This window comes from Lates calcarifer, linkage group LG16_LG22 (assembly GCF_001640805.2).
Source record: "Lates calcarifer isolate ASB-BC8 linkage group LG16_LG22, TLL_Latcal_v3, whole genome shotgun sequence".
Classification (NCBI taxonomy): Eukaryota; Metazoa; Chordata; class Actinopteri; family Centropomidae; genus Lates; species Lates calcarifer.
Genome location: NC_066848.1, coordinates 17740051 through 17764445, shown reverse-complemented (window position 1 = coordinate 17764445; position 24395 = coordinate 17740051).

Below are 24395 nucleotides of genomic sequence, written 5' to 3'. Positions count from 1 at the left end.
CCTCATCGGAATGCGTGCCCAGCCAATCATCTCCTCTCACCTTCATTAGGGATTCGGTTAATGTCAAACCAGCATCCGATTGCTCTCTAATTCGCCCTGTCATACTCTCGCTCTCTCTTTATAAGCACTCATCTGTACTCTCTCAATTGCTGGGTTTTAATCCCTGATGCTTTCTCATGCTTGTATGCACGACCCCCTTTTTCTGCTCCCTCCATTTACTTATTCCCTTTGTCCCAGCTGATGAATGAGGTCCCTTGATGCAACAGTGACCTGCATCTGCCCTCTTTGTCTTCCCCTTTCTTATACTCTTGTCTTTTTGCTTGTTTTTTCTTCCTCCTTCTTGGGCTCTCTCAATGACTGTATATAAAGGTGGACAACATGACAGCTCCCAAAAGTGAATCCATAACATCTTGATCACCCCCTAGTAACTGGCTGCAGTACAGAGCATAAATCCCACACTCCCTCCATGTTAGTGGATGGGACATGGGCCAAATGAAAACAGACAGTTCAGTACACACACACAAAAAAAATTCCCTTTGAAGTTTTCCTTAAATTTAGGCAGTTCTAATCATGCTTATGTATGTTCAAGTGTTGATTTTTCTTATAACTTTGGTTTTATTTAGTTATATGATGCTATAAAAAGTGGGTGTGACGTCATGATTGACTCGTGATTGGTCGGGGGTGTGTATTAGAGGGGTCTCAATGCTACTACCGCACAGACTCATTGTCACCAGCACAAAGATGGCAGGGCACATATTCAGGACTTTTTGCACCAGTGGGAGGAAATGGAATTCTGTGAGCTGGTCAAGTCATGATGAAAGAGGTTTCAGGAGATTCTGAAAATGTCTTAAACAAAAGTATTTATTGAAGCTCCAAGGCTGAGGGGAATAGAGATGAGTGATACAAGCTAACACTGTGTAATCCTTCCTGAACTACATCATACTTATACATACTACATATATTAAAAAAAAGGTTATTCCTTATGGAACCATCATCATCTCCAAATATGTGCAAAGATTCTATCAGGTAACCAATTCTTAACATTAGATCATGTTAATCTAGCTCATGTTGTATATCCGTATATTATATTATATATTATATTATATTACCTCTGTCCCTCTGTCCCACTAAGAAAGACTAAATGGTCATGAGACTCTAGCTATCCTGTGTCTACTACTACATGCATAGGGTCCATACAGCAATCTTAGTTGTTTTCCTAGAAACAGACAGTAAACCACTGTCTATAGTGGGTGACACAAGTGTGACCTGTGTATAGACATTTACTGAATAATGCTTTTGTTGCCCAGTTAACCTCACCATTTGCAAAGCTCCCCACCACCTCCCCATGGCTTGGATGCAGAACAAAATTTTTTTATTTTCTTCACCAGAGAGAAAAGTTGGCAGCAATAGCTACAGTTCCCATCAAAGTGTAACTGGCAAAGCAAATGAGTGGTGCAATGGAAATCTTCAAATAAATAAAAGTCTCAATCCAAACTTCAATAAAGGAGTCCAAGACTTATATAGTAATGGGACTCTCATGTAACCCCCTCACCTATGTCTCACAACTCGTTATCAGTCTCGAACACTCTCAACACAGCAGACATTCATTCATTTATCCACCCATTATCTACAATGCTAATCTGTAAGGGTTGGGGGGTGGGGTTGGTTGGAGGGGCACGTGAGCCTATCCCAGCTGAGGTGAGAAGTCAAGTACACCCTGGACAGATCACAAGTCCAGTTGCAGGGCCAACATATATAGACAAACAACCTTTCACACTCACATTCACAACTACGGCCAATTTAGAGTCACCAATTAACCTGCATGTCTTTGGACTGTGGGAGGAAGCTGGAGTATCTGGAAAGAACCCACACAGGCACAGGGAGAACATACAAACTCCACACACAAAAAATCCTGTTCAACACATCTGTTGCACCAGGTAGGAGGAGAGTTTAAGGAAATTTTTCTGTCATCCAAGAAAAAGATGGATAAGGACCTGAAAATGTTTGGGCAGATGAAACCGTGTTGTCTTGTTTAAGAAACTGAGAAACTGAGAATTGTCATCCCTTACAATCACTTTAAGGTTACATCAAGGACTGTTGCCTGTTGTTCACACACTGAAAGGGTTTTTGAAAAACAATATAAATGTTTAAACTGATTAGCATTTGAGTGCAATAGTGAGTGGTTAAACCTGAGTGGTCCTCAATGCCCAAGGTAGCACTGTTGTGAGGTTTGGTGTCCTCGGTCGCTGGCTCCCACTGGAGCAACAGATTCTACTGCTGATCATGAGTAGAGACCCTCATTACACTCTTCTTGTCTTCAGTTTTTTATGTTTACTTTCTGCCTTCTCCTCTCCTCATCTTCTGCTGTTTACTTTTGTCCTTTCAGCAAAGAATGTTGTCGGAGATAAATATATGCATTTATGTGCAAGTGTGTGTGTCACAGTGTGATAATAAATGTGCACTTCCTCAAATAGTGTAGGATTGTGTTTTTGCATGTGTACCTATGTGACTCCAGTCCTCTTCTTAGCTCACAGCATGCCCACTGTGTTTTACTAATCATTAAGCCAGCTATTTTCTGTGCCATATACTTGGAAATGCTCTCACAAATGAAACCCTAAGTACATAAGAATCCAATGGCAACCTTTTATGAGAGTAAACATCTCAGACACTGTGAAAATAACTGGTTGAAATTCATACTGGCACCCATTTGTGTTATTCACAATGCATTATTAACGGGTGTTGCGGTCCAAGGGTCTTGAAATATTTTCAGTGTGTAGGCGAAAATATTAGCAGCAAAAAGGCGCTATTCAAGATGTAACACACACTTGCTGGCCAGAACACACTAACACACAGTGTTACTGCAAAGATTTTTCCTTTTTCTTGGACATATGTGAAGAGTCTTAATTGGCATTGTACAATAACAATACACAATGACTAGCTCTAGTATGTGATAATTCTAGAATAAATACAGAACCAGATATGCAACATGTCAACAAGTTCTCTCATAAATAGGTCTGGTGTTTCATTGCTTTCACACAGAGCTGTTATGAATTCTTCCACCTTTATGGTTAAGGTCTGATTCAGTTTAGCCAACCAGTACTACTTAATTAATGTTGGTGAAATACTGCCATCATGGTTCAAAGGAATTATCTTTGGAAGGAAAAAGGAAATGACCCAGATGTATTCTGTCCAAAATACACGTTGTGTATGCCAAACCATCCAACCCAACCTCCTCCTACAAAGTTTTGCCCTGGTGAGGGCAGTCTCAATGTGCTTATATCAAAAAAAATTATTCTGAACTTTTGTTAACCTGCCATTCTGGTCTTAAATTAACAAGAGGACAAAAGATTGGTTATGTACCAATGTTTTGTGATAAACTCTACCTGCTCTCAAAACAGTCTTTTATCTCAAAGACTTTGGGATTCATGCAAGAGTTAAAATCTGGTGAAATGAGAGTCACTATTGTTAAAAGTGCTGAAACCTGAACTAAAACTGAACTTTTTCCCAGAGGTGTCTTTGCAAGGTGTTCAGGTGGGGGTTGACCCTATTGTGGAAACAGAAAACAAGGAGGAAGCAAGTAAGACTGTATCTTCGGGGCCAAGAACCAAAAGCATAACCATCTAAGCAGATACCTTACAAAAATACATTACAAAAAATGAATAAGATGTCCAAAGTTAACATCAACCCAGAAATGTGCGGAAAAGTTATAGCAGTGTACCACTTTCATTCAAACAGCAAGGTAGGACAGTGGACAAAGAAATACCTCAGCACATGAATGACTGTTGCTTTGATCCCTGCAACCGTCAGTGTGCCCATAATAATTTGCTTGGAATGCTTTGGAAATTACCTCATCGTAAAACTGTAAACACAATCACATGGAGATGGTCAGCATTGTAATATTAAAGGCTAATTTAATAAATATGATCACAGATTTACATAGCTGAAGAGAAAATTATACTGCTGAGCACTGAACAACATAACCTGCCTTAATTTGCATAATAAGCAAATTAATTTCATGGAAATTGGAGAAAGACTAAATATTAATCATATTAATCATGGGGCATACTCTCCTTTTTAAGCAGTGTCTGTGTTTGTGTATTTATGTGTGTGTGTACCATACCATACCATCTCAGTTTATATTCATAAAAGTGCTAATGCTTGATATCAGCAAAGAATATACTTGCTCTCAGAATATGCCAAGAATCAGAACCAGGAATCAATAACAAATACAATTGTTGAGCTGAATCTGAATTGGAGATCTAAGCGATACCCAAACCAAGTCTGCATGGATACCTTGTTCATCGACTCTACCTCCTGTAGTGTTAAGTACTATAAGTAAGTACTATAAATCATATCTTACAAAGTGCACCTTTATGCCAAGGAGTATTTTGGTGTTCATTTCCCTTTTTGTTTTACCAGTCTAATCTTGTCTACCTCTCTCATTTAATTTCTTTCCCTTTCTCGCAGGTTAAAGTCTGATATACAGTATGAAAGTCAGCAGTGCTGATGTCTGGAGGAAATGCAAGTATAACATTACACACCGTAGAGTGATGGCTCCTGGGGTGTATCAGAAAAAAGACAGAGAGGGTGTAGTGGGGAGGAAAAAAGGGGAAAGAGATAAATAAAGATAAGAGGAAAACCAGGGAGCGGGAAAACAGCAAGCAGGCACTAAAAAGGCAAGAAAGCAGAAAAGACAAGGAATACAATAGAGAAATCATAAAAGCCTGAAAGTAAGCAGAGGGTAGAATCGAGGTATGGAAGAAAGTGTTAACCCCCTTTTCCTCCTTGTAGATTGTGCAGTAAATCCGTTACTCTGCAGGATGCCACCTCCACTGGAACTTATTACTGATAAAGTTTTTTTTCTGAGGGCAAGATGAAGAGATGAATGCAGAGAAACAGAGGTGGAGACAGACAGAGAGACAAAAGGGGGTGCTGGGGATTTATAAACTGGCTAAGCAGGGACGAAGAACAACCTGTGTGTCTATTTTAGCCGTCAACTCTTCTCAGCAGCCAATTTGAGCTGACAGAAAACATCCGCTGGGCCAGCAGAGGGGTTGAAGAAGATGCAACGTAAAATGAGAAGAAAATCACAAATATATGTCCTTAAGGCATAAAGAAGACACAATGTAAAGTGAGAGTGAGTGAAATCACTTTAAAATGAGAAGTACTATTGTAACACTGAAAGGGAAGGATAGGGAAACAAATCTTTAAAAAAAAAAAGGCTGGGACACAAAGCAGACTGGAAGATTGTTGCTCTAGTACATCAACATCAGTTAATCATTATCACAGGAACTTTGACATATTGGAGTAATTACCAAAAACAAATGAGACCATGACAATATTGGAAGCCTTTACCTGCATTTCAAATTATACCCTACAGAGCTGCATTAAGAGGGAATATGCTTTAGGGTATTTAGATGTGTTGGAGGAAGGTGTGAGAGGCAGCACAATTTATGTCCAATGTTAGAGCAAGTGAAAAGTAAGGTCAGAGTGGCTGGGCACAGAGTATATCTAAGTTTTCATAACCCTAACGGTTTTAGTTGAACAAACTATTTAAAGACCACAACCTTGCTTAACCTTAACCATGTTGTAGTCACCATGTGCAGATATTATGAAAAGAATCAATTTAAACATTTTTTTTAGCATCAATTAAGTGATCACATTACTTTCCTTATTACTCAGCAACAAAAGTCACACATCACATTACTCATTACTTTTGTTTCTCAGTGCAGTTACACATCCTCAAACTCTAAAACAGAAGTGACTCATGAATGCACACATACCTGTTGCATTTGCCACATCAGCCAGCCAAGAGCACAAACCAAACTAATATAAAATCTCCATCAAAATGACAGTAATATAGAGAAAAAGCCGACTGCCAAATGTTAAACTAACAGAGTTAGTAATTACTGAATTTCACATTTTAATTCCATTTATTACTTGTTACTGGAAAATGTAATAGCATTACAGTAATGTGACAAAAAGTAATGCATTATTGCCTAACACTGTTGGCAATAGGGTTAAGTGAACAAGTAACTCCTAACTTGCTTCCACACCACCAATACTGAAATGCAGCATTGCAGTGTTGTTTCTCTCCCTTGTCTTTTAAGATTCTTTTCATCTTTTCTGTTTCCCACCTGATCTGATTTGGCAGTACACACTTTCATATCAGCCCTGCTCTGGTAGCTCAGTTTCAGATACTCAACAAGTCAGTGGTAAGCTTTTCATATGCATCACAAAAAATGATGTTTGAAAGTAGAAAAATGCACCATGAATACATTTTATATTCATAGTTCAGTCCTAAAATGTTAACATGAGATTATGTGTACTGAAGCGAGAAGTACAAAATTTCTTAAACCCTCATCCCTGAGGCCAGTGGGATTTCTGCTAACAATAAATGTGTCAATAAAGTGACACACTTACATACACAAAGTGATTCAACTATCCACACTGAAGTGATTTTTTTGTCTTTTTTTCTATATCACATTTCTACAATCCCTTATTTGTTCCTCCAGCTCATAAATTTGCCACTGAAATACTGCATACTTTGAGTCGTGGATTCTGCCATTTTTTCAGAATGTGATTTTGTAATTGTAATTCTTCCTCTCTTCCTCCTACTGTTGTGAGTGCATCGTTATGATTACCAATAGGAATGATGTTCAAAACTGAGATAAAAGTTCAAATAAACCATCATTTAATGCAAGACTAAAATCCATCTGGTGATGTCATGCAGGCGGTGTATTTTGAAAAATACATAGAAACATTGATAAAAACAAAATGTGCCTCTTTTAGTTGAACAAATCTTCAGCTGAAATGAAACTGACTGTGGATACAACACGGTAGCTTTGTGTATTCAAAGTACTGTGTGTACATGTGCATGTTTGTCTGCACTGAAAACAAATTGTGCACAACCCAGATGCCATTAGTCAGCAAATGTTTGTGTGTCTCCATGTGTCTTTGTATATGCATGTTTGTGTGTGTGCGTGTGTATGTATGTGTGTGTATGTATAATGCGTCTCATATAGTGTATTGTTTCACAGTGTGTGAACTCATTGTGTAGAACGGAGATGCCATTAGCCAGGAAACAGCTCCCACAAGACCCTTTTTAATCAACTGGTCCAATCATTGTTGTGGAAATAATTATAAAAGAGAGAGCAATGTATGCGTGTACGTGTGTGTGTGTGTGTGTGAGAGTGTGAGAGAGAGAGAGAGAGAGAGAGAGAGAGAGAGAGAAGGCAACAACAAAATGTGCAGAGCTGAGATGAGAGATGGAAGGAGGAAGAAAAAATGCAGATAATTATTCAGCTTTTCTCAACAGACGCTGCCTATGGAGCCAATATGATGTGTGGATTGAGACAACAACCCACACACACAATTAGTATGTGCAAAAATAATGCAATCTGTTTGTCTGGAGGCGTGAGGATTTGTTGTCTGCTTTTGAACATACATACATGACGTGTGTGCCCGTGCGTCTATGCACACTTATTTTTTCTTGCATGTATGTGTGTGTTGGTGTGTGTGCGCGTGAGTCACTGTGTGAGCGACCATAATATGGTCCAGCAAGCACGGTAGCCATTTCATAGAGCAATAACATCATTGTTTAACCCAAAAGTGAGCCACAACACAGCTGTGTGGTGTGTGTGTGTGTTTATACAATATGTGCATGTTCACGTGTGTAAGTGTGTGTGATATGTGCATGTTTGTGTGTGCAGGATTAAGAAGTTTACTTTGAAGGTTATTTACTGTAAAGGTAGAGTACACCTACTGTTTCAGTGTGAAAAGTGGATAGAAATACATAATGGTTTGTGTAATTTAATAGTTGATTTGAGTTTGTCCATTGGATTTTCCATCTGTCTTATACATGCCGTACAATGAACACTATGAGACTGAAATCAGATGTTCGTTTGTGTGTGTCTGGGTGTGCGTTTGTGTATTCACAGCTACAACTACACACATCAACCTTCTACTGTAGCAGCAGACAGACTTTGTGTCAGGAAAATGATGCCCTGAGGCTAAAACTGTCACAGTCACCTTCAGCCATGCAAACTGGCATTTTTTCCTCCCACTGTAGGTACACACAGACACACACACACACACACACACACACACAAAAATACTTGCTTTCTGTGCGCTACTGTGCACGATGACCACTACTGAATGTTAACACTTTCTCAGCAGTTGAACAGTTGTTTTATTTCATGATTTATTGGGACGTCTATAGCTGCAGGTTCTGTTGGTCCTCATGTGTCATCAGGCTTTTGCAGATTACTTTTCATTGCATAAACATGTTTACAGTTTTGGTCAGAGTTTCCACAAGGGGGGGCACTAAACTGCCCCATGTGTATTTCAGATGAGGGGTCAGATGGTGCAACTTCACCTTAAAACAGTTCTTGCTGTTGGATGACACATTTTTAGGCCCTGTGAAACAGACAATAATGGCGGCTTAAATTTACAGCTACCAACTGATCTCTATTATTGTGATTGCCAGTTCAACAGATTGAAGTTCTAGGTATTTGCAGGCACACAATGGTAACTTCTGTTGTGAATTGGTGCTATATAAATAAATATATTATAAATAATTGACTTGACTTTTCCATTTTCCCTTTCTTAAATGTCTCATACAAGAAAATGTCTTTCTGAAGCCTGGACAATGCAATGATCACTGGCAGGCAAACCAAACTTCACCTGTGTCTCTGCAGTTTCTCTATTATACAGTGTAAGAACTTTCAAACCCCCTCTTCTCTCTTATTCTTTCTCATGTTGCTCTGTTTACTTTTCCTTTGTCTTTCCCCCCCTTTTCCATCACTGTTTAACTCAATCATACTGTTTCTCCTCCATAAAACCATTCTCACTTTCAGGCCCTGAATGCTGAGATATGATCTTTGAACATGGCCTCTCAGAACAGAAGATACAGAGGAAGGGGAGAAAGAGAAAAGGAAGAGAGGATAAGCTTCACTGACCTGTAAGAAATTCATCTTTTTTTGCCCCCTTGTTATACTATCTACACTTACTGCGCTTCCCTACATCTCCTTCTTTCTCACACATGCAAGCATAGTCTGGCATGGTGTTTTCTTTCTTTCTATTTTTTTCTTTTTGCCGTCTCCTCACTCCTTCAAATCATTCATTCACCTTGTTAGAGCAGCTTTTTTCATCCCAAAACAGGAAGGAGAGGGAAAAGCGAGGCAGAAACTGGAGATGTTAAAGCACATATGGCACATGTATAAAATAATCATTTGCCAACAACCGGCCAGGTGTGGAGAAGCAGCTGTACATCACTAACACCTCTCTTCTCTCTGCCATAAAAGCAAACCTGCAACAAACTGAGAATACTGTGGACTATGTCTCTTAGTCCTATGATTTCTCTTTGGTGCCCACATAACATGACCTTTGTCTCTCACAGCTGAGGTGTAGCACATTCAATACTGATGCATTTGAGGTGAACTGAGCCATATGCACAAGCACAAACAACCTGCATTTTCCATTTCCCTCTCCTTTTGTTCTCTCCCTCTCTGTACCTTTCATTCTCTGCTTCCTCTAAAGTCTGTGAATTCTGAATATACAGGCAAACACAGTCAAACATTCAGAATGCTGCCTTTGTGATAACCTGGAGACACATTTAAACAATATCCCGGAGTTTGGGATTCCTATATAGTATATTATCAATATCCTGCAAAAAGGCATGTGCCTGCAAAGACAGTTTTTTGAGGGATTGAGGAAGAAGTTAGTTTGTGAGTTTTACATGAAGTTTTATGCCTGCTATGGGATGGTGCACCTCCATGACTCACAATTTCAATCAGTCAGCTCAAAAAAAATTGTTTTAGTAGGGTGTTAGAAGCAGCACAACGTCTATAGGCTGCTGGTGGTGATTTATAACCTTCAGGAACTGATGACTGAGGAAACTTCAACAATGGAACAATACTGTCACTATGTGTAGACCTTAAAAATTAATGATTTACTCCTGCAGTGAACACATTGTGCACAGTCAGTATCAACATTTTGCAACTCAGAAAATACACTAATTACGTTTGCCATTATATTGATTAAAAAAAATAGTAGAAGAAGAGGAAGAAGAAGAATATGAGAAAAACTAAAACCCAGGTGTAATTCATTTTCTTTAAAAATGAATTTGCTGTGGCAAATGAGTTGTATATTAATGTAACTTATAGAAGACAATACTGAAAATAATTCCACACATGGTGATTCCTTATTGCGAAAGTCCTTTTTAAAAATCGATTCTTTTGTTTCTTTTGTTTTCCGATCAGTTCTAAATATATTTTTTTCATTTTCTATTAGCCATCAATAGTTCATACATTTTGTTTGATTTTTATCTTTACACATCCTCATATGGTTATAGCCTAATCTTTAGACTGAGCTGCCTTTAAATATAATTTATTTGATCATTTGTACTAATTTGTACTACAACTACAAACATGAACTTGCCATTATTATTGCCATTATCTGCATTCGGGACACTGCTTGGCTCTGATTTGATATTATGTAGTATACCAGTGGTTTGGCTTGGACACAGAATCATTAAATGTTTTCATACTCACTGCTAAAATGTCAGAAACAAACACAAAATTTTCTGCAGGGCACTGATAACATGTAAGTCCATTAAAAACCCATTCATGTCGGCAGCTTGCTCATATTTGCAGGAGGCAGGACAGCTGAGCAGAGAGAGCGACTGCTGTGTAAACAAAAGGTCATCGGCTTGTGGGCATTAACAATCATGTATCCTGCTTCTGATTAAAAGGGCAAGAATCACTGCAAAGTGCAATGTCAGCTGAATTTGTAAATTGTATTGAATCATGTAAATTAAAATTACCTGTCACAACCTGAGTGGTATAGGCAAATATTTACTCTATGAAGGCTTGTTTATGCAGTTGAAATGATAAAAACTGGGGCAAACCATGAAGCTCAAATAGCACAAAATATAATCAGTAATGTCACAGCAGTTTTCATACTGTATACTGTGTTTACATGTAAAGAGAAAATGCGCAGACACACACACACACACACACACATGTAGGGCACAAGACAGTTTCACCTGTTATTGATGTGAGTAAAAATAAATCATGTTGACGAGGCTTTTTCTCTGTACAGGTGATGGATACAGCCTGAGGGAGGGAGTGCACATACACACACACACAAACACACACACCTCTCTACCAACACTTCACTGTCCCTTGTTTCTTCCCTCCCTCTCTTCAACTTACATGATAAAGTACACTGAAGGACAGAGCCAATATGTTTCTTTTCTTCCCTCTCTCCATCCCTCATTTCCCACTAAGCCCTCTCCCTCAACTCAAAGGCAGCAAAGGTGTTTACATGTGTCCTGCAGGTATGACCAAACTTAACTTTTTACAGAAACATTTCATTTTAGACTGCCACTAATCTTCATGGCCTCTATAATGAGCCATTGTAACTTTTTGTTGAATTGTGACAGCACTGTGTCCATGCGTGACAACTACAGGATAATGGCAAATGCTAAAATGTACAGTGGGATGACAGGAGCATACATGAAGAATCAATGAGTTGGTTATATCAGCTACAGACCAATATTTGAGATTAATTCAACTTTTTAAAAGTAAGATTAATCTCTGGTTCATGCGTACCATCACTAATGCTGGTATAAATATTTTCAAACAACATAAATAATGTAGATGTAATTAATTTAACAATAGTTATTACATGTATTTATTTCTAATCACTGACAGCTAGAAACAAATTATAGGTATGAGCTAACACCTGGCAAATGATGCTATCTTGACATACATAGCAAAAAATGCTGATGCCGATGCCGATGATGCTCTGATGCAAACAGTACTTCTGTTGAGTAAGACCATATATTGCACATCCCTGCCATGCCTGCTCAGTTTCACTCAACTGAACATAAATACACTGAATAAAAATTTTCCCTGCCAAGCCTTTAGCATCTAGCTACTAGCTAATCCATAGCTTTAAACGACATGGTTCTGTTTGAGCTGAAAGATTGTTTTATCCATTAGTTTATTTGTTATATTTATATTAACGTTGGTTTATCGGTGAAGCTGCTAGTATGTTCTGTTGAAGAGAAGTAAAATGTGTTTGTCCAACAGAAAAAAGGTTCAGAAAAAATAGAAAAAAGTTTTAAAATGTTGTTTACACGCCTGCGGTTTAGCTGATGTAAAACAACATGGCATCTCTCCTCTGTGGCTACTACTGACTGCTGTGACCACGTGTCTTTCAAAGTCTTCCTCTCCATAGGCTAGGTCATACGCATACTTCCCCTCCAACTGCCTCCTGAGCTTCTTTCCTCTTTCAATCCATCCATCCATCTTTTCCCAGCTGTATTCCCTGTGTGACCTTGCCACAGTGCACAACCTGTCAGCTTTACACTGACTTTTCTCTCTTGCTCCCCCAACCCTCTCTCTCTCTCTCTCTCTCACACACACACACACACACACAAAGGCATACACACTGGTATATAGATGTCTTATATTCATGTGCAGAAAAAAACACTCACTGAGACACTGATCTCACACATGCATACACACCAAATGACCTTTCAGAGTACACACATGCACAGTGACAAAGAATCACACACTGTCATATGTGCTGTACACACACAAACACTTACACACTGACCTGATCCTCTGTTCCACGAGAATACAGTGTTCCTATTTGTCTCTCACACTGTTGAGCTTTCTTCAAGTGAACAGTGAGGTAGAAGGAGACAGTAAGGTGGGGAGTTTCTTTTCCTCAACCAGTAACAAAGCAGTAGTTTGTTGTAGGTCAGTGCTAGTACAAGACCTGATATATAAAAATTGGTTGGAGCGATGCATAAAAAGGGTTATGATTCTAAGATTGTTGACACACTACAAGTGTGAACACTCAAAATGCCTTTAAAAATTAAAGTCTGCATTTATATAGTCTTATATCCGACATGCTGAATTGATGAGAGACTCGATAAAAAAAAAAATTGTAGCAAAAGAGAAGTTGCAAAGCTTTTGCACAGTCTTGCAAGGACAAAATATCAAGGTTAATATTTGCTCTTTTGCCTGAGGCTATAAAGATGATTTTTTTTCATATTGTTCTAAAACAAACCTATGTTTAAACTAAATAGACCATCAACATTTAAGCTTCAGTCTACACTAAAGTTTCAACAAAACTACAAACTGAATATAGCCAACCAAAACCACCTGATCCTCAAAAATGTGTCACCACAAAAGATTAACTCCTACACACCAAGAGGTATGACCAGTCACCATATTAGAGATTTGTAAACAGTTTTTCTTTCTAAAGAACAACATAATTATACAAGCTTAAGCATAGGAAGGAGTAGTTTTTGCAGACATTCTGAGATGTCATAGAAGGAAAAGCACAGGTGTAACTGGAAATAGTTATAATGAATTTGCAGCATTTACTTTTTTGTTCCAGTGTTCTTGAACTGAACATGATGGCCTAGTGTTGTGGCTTCCTGGGACACTGAGCCCTTGTTATTGGTTCCACCTGTGCTTTTCCTGCTCTGACAAGCCAAACTATCTCCCATTACAATAAATAAATAAATAAATAAAGTCTAGACTTCCCTAACAATGCATCCCATGCCTCCAGATCCCTAAACCTCCACTCCTATGTTGTCAATAAAAGAAGGTGAAAAAACAAAACAAAAACAGTAAGCAGTTATCAATGCTAAGCATCCAAGTAAATGAAACACTTTAAAATGAAACAATCCTGACATGTGGAGGTGATTGTTTGACAGAAAGACTAAAGCATAAGTCTCCTCTCATATGTTCTGGGGGGTCTGCAGAGTGACACTGCTAAGTCAGACATACTAGTGATCCACGCCTGTGTTCAAAAGAACTTTTAATCAATCACACACCTTGATTCACAGGGTCTTAGTGCCCTCCTCCAACAATCCGATGAACAGATGACGCCATGTACTGGATAGTGTACAGCAGAACTGCACAAAAAGAAAAATTATATTCTCTGTGTGTAATGAAGTAATTAAAACATTTTTTCAACCATACGCAACTGTATTAATGCAGCATATGTGTGTGTGTGTGTGTGTGTGTGTGTGATTGTATACACATACATGTGTGTAGGCTCTGCTAAATGAAGAATAACTTTGTCTTTGAAATGGAGAGTTTTAGTTTAGCTTTAGTAACTTAATTAACTTGAAACATATGTCTGTGTTTTAACCTTTAAGTAAGGTTAGACATGGTCCAATTAACATGTATCATCAATCCTTGGTAAATAAAGGACTAACTTTAAATCAAATTGAGTCCGTGCTGTGAGTTTTTATTTAGTATGAGAAGATTTTTTTCACATTTGTTTTTGACTTTTTCATATCTGTTTAAATCATTTAGAAGAAGATTGTTGCTGCTCTGCCAAAAGAATGTAAGAAAGTACTGTAATGTAAGTAACTGTTCTGTATTATAGTTCTCAAACTATTTACTTTTGGCAATTTAAGCTTTAAATTATGCTAGATATCAAATGAAGTGTCTTTAAATGACCATTCCCCACAAAGAACACATCCTAAGAGACTGCAAATGGTTGTGTCTTTTGTTCATAACATTAAAATCCAACTCAACGTGCTGCTGGTTAATAATAAGTCTAATAATGAGGCAATCTGTATGAAACGTTACAACAGAGCAGTAACCCAGCTTCAATCACCAGTCATCTAACCTGGGGCAATGCCTTTCAACTTCCTCAGAGGTGAATTCTTACATAATATCTCCTTCCAGCAGAATCCACCAGTCCTCATTATGGTCACAATGAACAGGAGGGAGGAGAGAAAAATTGGATCATTTGTTGAATACCAGTCGTGCATTTTTGCAGAATGATAGCTGCACACATGCTTGAGGCTGACAAACAGAATTCATGTTCCAACCCTGTTTATGAGATATTGATTTCAGAAATGATAACCTCACTTCAAATCAGTTTCATTCTCCTTAACTGTTACATTCTGGCTCCGTTTTACTTGTACTCGATCGACCACTGTCTTTATGAGTATGCTCTGAACCCATCTGTGTGAGCAGCTGGTGTTCTTGCAGGACGACACTGCCCCCTGAGCAGCTCTGAGCTCCTCAGTAGCACTTTTTCAAGATGTTTTTCACATGTTCAGCCCACCCACTGTGGCTGGACAGTGTCCTTGAATTTGAAAAAGAAACTTTTTAAAACTTGTTTGATCTATCTATCTATTTATTAAAATGTAATTTTTCACTGCCATTTAGAGCTATCAAATATATCAAATAGATTTTCCATTTTGTGATTATGACACATATCCTCTTTGAAAACAAAAAGCCCAGTGTATTTTCTGTTGCCTAATTAACACAAATCATTTGTGAGCATGTATTCACAAGACTTTCATCTTGCAGCAGCTAAGTCACTCTCAAAGGGCTTAAACACTGCCAGCATGAAGCAGCATTCTCTTCCCTGAAGAGGTCTACAGATGGTGACATGTGCAATACAAACGCAGCCGAACGGAGGCTGGCACCAGTGTTACTCAGTACAACAGACTGAAATGGCACAACTGTCACACCTTATCAAAACACATGGGTGGTCACAGCTTGTCAAGCCTGCAAGTTTGCTTCTCTGTTAAACCCAACAAGCCCTCCAGCCTCAATGACCATATATGTTGATTGTTCTGACCCTAGCATACAATCCATAGGAGTATAACAATGGTAGGCGTACCAGACCTTTGTTGTGAAGGTTACAATAATACAACCTGTACGAGCTGTAGGCGTACTGGACCTTCATTGTCATGGTAACAATAATAATTAAAGCTGCAAGCAGTGTTGAACAGGCTCTCACACCCCACGCCTGTTGGGGGACCTACGGCCACGGGGTCCCCGCAGATCATACAATGCGGTTCTGCAACAGTGTGGTTGCTGGATGCAGAACAAATGAGTCAGAAGTCCCTTACTGCGCCCACCAGTTGCACATTTCCACCATGGACGAAGGCAGCCACCTGCACAGATAGATCCTAAGAGGGGCCTTTGTCCTTTGTCCTCAGACTGGACAATTACCTGCTTCACTTTCTGACCAAATGTGAAATGGATCTGTGTCAAGCTACTGGGAGGAGCACATTGATGAAAAACATGTCATTTCCTGTTTCCAGTAGGTGGCGTTATGACAGTGGCTGAATATTGGCATTTAGATGTGTTCAGGCTATGACACTAATCAAACGAGTGAAGTTTGGGGCAGACTGGACAGTGCATATCGGAGTTACAACAACTTCCTGTTTAATGGAGAAGCATCAAAACTCACCACACTGCCATGGCATGGGCTTTCAATGAGGACTCACAAGTAGGTGGCACTAATACTACGACTGAAAACTGGTTTGCAGATGTGTTCAGGCAAAGACACTTATTTATGATATTATATGATAAAATCTGTAGGAGGAGTTCAATCAAATACAATGTTCCCAAATGCCAAAAAATAGCCAAAAATGGGCAAAATTTTCAAATCAAAATTAAAATGGCAGACTTCCAGGTCATGATGTCAGGAGACTTTTTTGTGCATCTCGACATGTTACATCATGCCTCCGAGTTTCGTCCACCTTGGACAAATCAAGCCCAAAGGCAAGGGAGTTTGTGAAGTTCATTAGCATACTTATTACTACCTAATTGGGTCATCTATAGGACCATTTTTTATAGACAGTCTTGTTAAGCCATATTTTTGTAATAATTTGTTTAATGCAAGGACTTCAAGCTCCAGTCTGCTTAACGTTCCATTAACTGAATTTTGGCCACAAAATCAAGCAGCTACACAGGTTTTCACATACTTGTTGCCTTTTAAAGGTAGAATGGTTATTATGCTTGCAAGCCACTGTCCACATGTGGAACAATCACACTGAACGTGTATGCAGAAGTAGTTGTCTATGGTAGAAATGGAGGATACTTTTTGACTTGTTATCAACTGGGTCAAATTATTTTGCGTGCTGATTATACCCCTTGGGCTTTTTTGTTTCATCCACCAAGCCCATTTTGCATTCCAGAGTTGGGTGATAATTCTCCAGTTTATCTTTAATGAAAGGTCTGGCTTTTGATAGAAGAAAAGAAGCTGCTTCCTTAGATCATGTAGACGTAATATATTAAATACAAATGTTTTAGCCATTTCACTGAATCTGTTGGATTCTGGTCAGCATGGCACCCTCAGATTTACTGACGCTAATGCTTTCATATCCAACACACTAATGGGTGTTAGATATGAAAAAGTATGTTGGCTGTCCTTATTAACAGTCTACAGACAAATCCACAGGAACTCCTTAAATTCTAATCATTTTTGTCTCCTTTCGCAGCTTCTATCATGCCTTTCTTAACATTTACTTTCACCACCACCGTCAAACTCTTTGCTGTATGTACCAGATGTACATACAGGGCTGCTCAGTCTGCTTGGAATGAATTTTAAATGCAAATTCCTGAGCATTTCAAGGGCTAAAATGGGTGCGTGTGGGCAACTAACTCTGTTTTTTGTTGAGAAATGTTGAGTATTTAATGTGTTTAAAAGCCTTTTATACTTCTCTTATGCTGACATTTCGATCAGGGCCTTCTTGAAAAAATAAGAATGAAATGGTGAAGTGGATGTAGAGATGCAGATTTGTAGTAAAGTACAATACAAAACTGAATTAAACTGAGCACCTTGTCACACAGTGTTTGACTTTTCAAACTCTTTCATACCCAGGAATAGAGCTGTGACCTTGTTAAATTGAAGATAATAATTAGATTTCACTGCCTGGTACTCTCTCTGTAAAAACCTCAAGACAGATTCACAGGATCCTCTGAGGTTGGCTTTATTTAAACTCCCAAGGCATTAGAGGAGCCTCCTGCAGAGAAACATCAGAAATATTCTAGTTGGCTCCGTGGGTACAGTGCCAGCCTTGCCCTTACAAAACTAAAGTTGATTTTTGCAGCATATACCTTCTCTCTTCTCTATCCCTCATTATCCCTGTGCGACTGTTTTTAACTTTAACTTTTCTGTGTTTCTTTTGTTAACTTACTTGGTCCCACTTTTCCTCTCTCTGTGTCTCTTTCATTTAAACCTGAAAACATCACATCCCTTTGAATACACTGTAATAGTCTGAGTACCATAAGGAAGTATTGTTTGCTAACTAGTCTACGACTATTTATTACTTTTCCGGCCTACTTCAGCAAAGTAATGGAATTTCTGAGACTTAAAGATGGCACTACAAATAGAGCCACTGCGCTGCTGCAGTTTGGGCCTCTAGCTGAGGAATTTCCTGACCTTAATCACTTTGTGACACTTTAATTAATCAAAGCACACAAGTCCATATGGCTGTTTGCCTGCCTGTCTGTCTGACTGAACTAAAAAGCCACTTGTTTTCAAGCCATTATTCAACCACAGAGTGAGGCTTTTCTCTGACTGGTCTCAAGTACTTGAACCCTGACTAGAAATATTTCTGCCTGCCATTAGAAAAATCATTAGTCATGCAAGAAAAGAATAAATGCTCTTTGATTTGCTAGAGTAATGACACTGAAACCAACAAAGTGCGAAGGCTCTGAGGTACTGATTCTCCAACTGGAGCAGCAAAAGTATATTGTTAAAAATGAATGTGTGTGTCCTTACTGTCAGTCTGTCATTCCTAACACAACATTGAGTTTTAAGAGATTTGGTACAAGTTTATAACTCAGGATAAATTTGATACAAGTGATTTAATGCAGTTGCAAAATCATTTCCTACAAACGACAAGTGGATTTTTGATAAGCTTAAAAAGAAATTATGAAAAATGAGAGAAACAAGTATGTTGGGTGTAGTGAAAAGTGTGCAGATCGAGTCACCTTTGCTTGAGTAATGTTACACATGTGTATAATTAAACATGTTACAGTGTTCTCTCTCTGACAGTTAAACCACCTGGTCAGCATTTGTCACTTACAGGCACATCAGCTCAAAAGGGGAACCAGAGTGACAATGGCTGTCTAATGGGTACACACAATTACACATATTGAGTTTATGAAACTCTTTGATATTTCAATATTGTGTTTTCCCCTTTTCCACATTTACTCATGTATCAACTAATTAGGTATCGCAATGTAATGTAATGGAATAGGGGTCAATAAATCCAAACCTTTGATTAAAGTAACTGTTGTTTCTCTTTAGATACTCAAAGTGCTAAACCAAAAGGATAGCAATGTTTTGGTCATGTTGTTATTTTTTGCTCCTCATCTTTAACTTTAATTTTTTAATTTGTATCTGTCAACATTTGTTTAATTTGTAGAATTATATGATCAGCATTAATCATATGAAATCCCAGGTTTGATATACACTCATGCTATAATGGATTTCTAGTTTGCTAAGAGGGTTTTGCATGCAAAGGAAACAATAAGCTCATATCAATTATGTTATCAGAGTTTAAACCAGACATCAGGAAACTGTATGTGGTCATCAGCATAAAAGTTAGACTTTAACATTACAATACTGTACAGCAGCTTAATGATCATAAAACTGACATACTCAAATATTCTCCCCACTAAGTGCTTTACCTTTTGATGCTCACATACATTGTATTGTTAACCAAGCACGGCTTTAATAAATTAATAGAAAAAGTAACTATTGTTATACTGCTAATAAGTAAAGAACTTTGGGAGTTCGCACACAAGACCAGAAAGCAATGCACTGTGTAGACCAAGCAGAGTGACAGTGTCTCAACAGTTGGGCCCATATGTATCTACAAGCCAACACTTTAAGGTGCTCTTACTTCACCTTCCCAGACAGCTGACAGCTTCAGAAGAGTTGGATGGAAAGGCCATAACCTCTGGAGCGTTCTCCAGCTGAGCAATGCTCTGACCTTGGTCACTTTTAGATGGTAATTAATTAAACCACATGATTCCTGACTTTCCTCTCACCATCTACCTGCCTGTGTGTGTTTAATGTGTGCGTGTGCACATGAGAAAGAGGAAAGAATGCTACTGTTTGAACTTGTGCATGTGTATGAGAAAAGCGTTTGAGATAAAGTGCACGTTTGTGTGCCCGAGCTGCATCAGACTGAGTGATATATGAGGATGTCGGAGTACAGCAGGGCATCATCCGACAACTAGGTCTCTCCCACACACACATACACACACACGCAGATGCTCGCAGAGAGCTAGGTCAGCAGTGAGGGGGCCTCTGAGCCAGCAGTAGGTTAAAGTCTTAATGATGGACATTTCTCTCTGGAAACTTCTTTCCATATGTTACAGGGAGACTCCCTCAAATCATCATTTTTCACCTTGTTAGAAGAACTTGTTTGGCTTAAGACAGCAAAAAACAGATAGAGGGGAAGGAGGAGGAGTGAGGAGGAGAGGAGTTGAAACAACAGAAGGGATGAGTAATAAAGTAAGATGAGGATATGGATTTTTTGTTTTTTTGTTTTTCACAACCTGTCTCTTTTCTTTGCCCTCCTTATGGGTGAGAGGAGAGAAGGGAAGAGAGGACAGAAGAGCTCAAGTGACAGAAGGAATGATAAAAGATGGAAGATTTTCATGATTCACAGAAAGCCATATTTTCTTGATCCTCGCTGGATTACAGGAATGAACAAGACTGGAGACTATGGAAAGAAGAAGATAAAACAATGAAAGGGGTGAGGTGGGTGGAGAGGGAAGAGACAGGAAATAAGGGCAGGGTTGTAACATTTTCTCTGTGTTATAATCTATATTTTAAGTAGTTTTTCTATCTGGTGGAGCTCCCAAGCGATGCTACATTTCCCTGCACCTCAGACAGGATTATTCTGATGGATGACGCATCAGAGCATAACACCTGTCACAGAAACAGCTCATCTGACAAAAGCTCATCTGTGCCACAAGAGAAAGAGCACAGAGACCACATCTAACCTGCTACAGGCTGATCCACCACACAGTAGAAACACTTATTTAAAAAAAAGACACACACTTTCCAACTTTATCTCTGTGTATTTGTATTAGTACATACACCATTGAAATTGTCAATACTCGCTGCATCTGGTTGGCGGATTTTATTCATCCCCAAAATCCTGTGTTTGATGATGCAAGCGGGGCCAAAAAGTAGCAAGAAAGACTTGTTCCAGCCCCAAGATGTCAAATCATTCTCTTCACCAGATAACACTGTGTCACTTTGAAATGAGGAAAAATGTTTTTGACTTGACTGTTTGCTTTTTGCTTCACCTTGACCTGCTGCGCCACCATCAGATACATATGTAATTTTGAAAAGAGTAATACAGATGATTTATTTGATCTCATACTTGGAGCTGTAGTTAACCATCCTCAGACTGGTCACAACATTTAAAAGTGCCAGAACCACTGACAAGAAAGATCAAGTAGGCCACTCACATCTGAAACTAAAAATCACTCAGATCTACCTCTATATAAGACCACCTGTTATCACATGACCTAATTTCTGTATCTGAACATTAGATTTAAAACATTTTATCATAATGACAAATTATGATAAAACATTCAAGGCTGTACTAAAAATATCAGATCCATTGGAATCAACTGAGAAAATTCTGTCCTCCACTGCTTAAACACATCCAGCTTGATCATCACCTGAAAAATCAAAGCTGGTGCTCCTTATTGATATACTAATCTAGGAGGAAGAATAGGGGGAGGAAGAGGAGAGGCAACTGTGTCTTAGGGTCCCCTAACATCATTTTTCAGTATTTTACATTACATGAGTTATGTAAACAAAAGTTCTATAGAGTCCTGGGCCTTACACAAGTCTGTTTATAAACCTTTTGGGTCCTAAGCCTTGCACACAGATAATACATAGTTACTTGGGCTGATTATATCTCAACTAAGGTTCGGGCTGGGTGGATATATGCTGGGAAGGAGGTGTGATCGCAAAACAGGAGAGTGAGGGACATGTCAATTATGCCCACTATATTCCACGCCCACACAGTCCTGAGAAAAAGTCTAATTAAGCAACTCAAGTGAAAACACCTACGTGGGTGGACGCCATGGTGTGTAGAAGCTGTGAACAATCAACTTTCAAATAGGATGAGGACTTCACAATTTCTCATTTATATTTGCAGAAACGTTTACATTAAGTATCTAAAGATCAGTTTCATTCACCTGATATGTGACAAAAATGTCATAATGTGATAATAAATGAAATTCTTATGGACAGATGAGAGAGTAAACAGGTTACAAGTTGTCTTTTTGCACAATGTCTTTTTACAGCCCAACCTAAAATCATTTCTCTCCTCCATGAATCTTCCCCAGAAAAATACAATCAACTATTAATATTTAAAAAAAAAAGACTAAATAAAGAATAAAGAATACTTTATTTACATCTATATTACTTTGTGTAACCCTGGCTCTAAAGACTCTTCATCACTCATCACATTATTTGAATTTAACATTGGTAACATTAGAACCGGCCTCAGTGACTGTCTGCAGCTCTCCATAAGAGAAGCTGGAAAATGTTTCATTTATTTTGTCCTGGTACAGCATCCTCACAAATAGCTGCTGCAGGTGCAAAATGAGATTGCTCTTTTTGCCTTCATTAAAGGGTTTAACCTGGAGAAACACAGGTGTGCAGTCAAAACACACTGGTCTTGTTTTTAATCATGTCAATAAAAGGCCTTTTAAAAAATTTCTATTTTATGAAACAGTGGACTTGGATTGATTTGCTTCTCTTTTGGACATGTATTAAAGGATATTAAAATCACTACACCTCTTTGCTGTTTCCAAATCATGTTTACCTGTTAATTAAAATGTCTTGTTTGCCTGTAAGTCAGTAGAAAGTGAGCAGGACAGGGAGAGAGACAGCAGCAGAACAAACAGGTCGGAGAGCTGCCATGCCAAAATGAAACTTGGAAGAAGTGTTTTGTTTTCGGGGATTCCTTTCTCCTAATCTTCTTGGAGGCTGACCCCTCTTAAGGTCAAATCCTGCGATAACCCCTCAGAGGATGAGAAGGTGGAGAAAGGAGCAGATTAGTGGAATAAACAGGCAGACAGGAAGATAATAGAAGAGGGGCGAGTGGTAAAGTGCAAACAGTATCTGCAAATGGTTCTGTGGCTTCTACAGCAGCAAGAGCGAGAGACAAAGTGAGGGGAGAGAAAATTATTTTGATGAATTGCCAGAGTTTAATTCCAGAGCACCCTGGTCATGCTTTACTGTACTCTGAGAGATTTCTGGGATATGTATGGCCTTGATCCAGAGCAAAATAAATAACAAGACTTGTAACCAGAGAAGAAAACTGTGTGTGTATGTGTGTCACCCCACACACAACACGTTTGAATAATAGCAGTGATACCATCTTCCTCTGATTTTAGTTGTCTTTTTCTGCATTTGGAGATAAATGCCTTGCTCAGGGGAAGTTTTTTTTTTCTCCAGGGTACAATTTCCTGTTTAATTCTCCATCACAGCTCTCTGTCTCTCTTTCCAGCCTTTTTAGTTTTGCTATTTTTCCGACCTTATCTCACAGTGGTGCTGTTTTCTAACATTAGCGTGTCGACACTGAACTATCCACCTCTTACAATCAAGCACACACAAGCATCATCCAAAAGATTATGCTGCCATATTGTGTGACATGACAAACAATTTCTATAGATCATGGCTGAATAGCAGCAATAAACACCTCTTGAGACAGAAAAAAAAAAACCTTGATTGGATTCTGAATAGAGTTTGATTGCACTATATGCAAATTGAAAGAACAAGAGCAGAGATGAGAGCAATTAATAATCCAGAGCTCCATCAGACGTCCTGGTGATTGATTCTGCCTGTTGGATTCTTGTTTGTTTCAGTTCTGGCCAAAGTTCAATTATCCCCTACTTCTTGTAACTGTGACAGTCTGCTTTTAGACTTGTTTACTTGCGTCTTTAGTTGACAATGTGCACAAAACTACTTTGATTTATCTACGCAGGTAAAATACAAAAAAGTATAAATTAAGCACAAGTGTGACTGAAGGGAGCAAAACCATCAGTAGGACTTGAAAGTGAGACACGCTTGTTCATTTCTTACGCAGGAAGAAAAAAAAAGCATTTTTACTATTTTTGTAGGAGTATGGATTGCTGAGTTTGGTTGGAACTGATGTCAGAACATCAGATCATTCAGATTTATTTTTGGGTACAAATCTTGCTCAGAAAAAGCATTAACCTGAACCTTATATGACTAAATTTCTGAATCTCTCGGATTTGGAAATGCCAGTGAACAGCAAAATATTGGACCAAAATTAACTTATTGCTATGGGCTTACCACAGTCAGTGATTACACTGGTTGAGGCTTTTGCCTGGCATTTAATTGGCTTTGACATGTGAATTTGCCATTGACCAATTACAAACCGCCTTGGCAGTGCTGACCTCTCAAAAGAGGGGAAGCTATCACATTAGCTATGATGTACCATCCAATTTTCTATAACCCTGCTCTGAATAAATGAAAGTAACCACAACCAATAGTAACCATTTTGCAACACACTAATGGCTTCTATGTCACTAAGC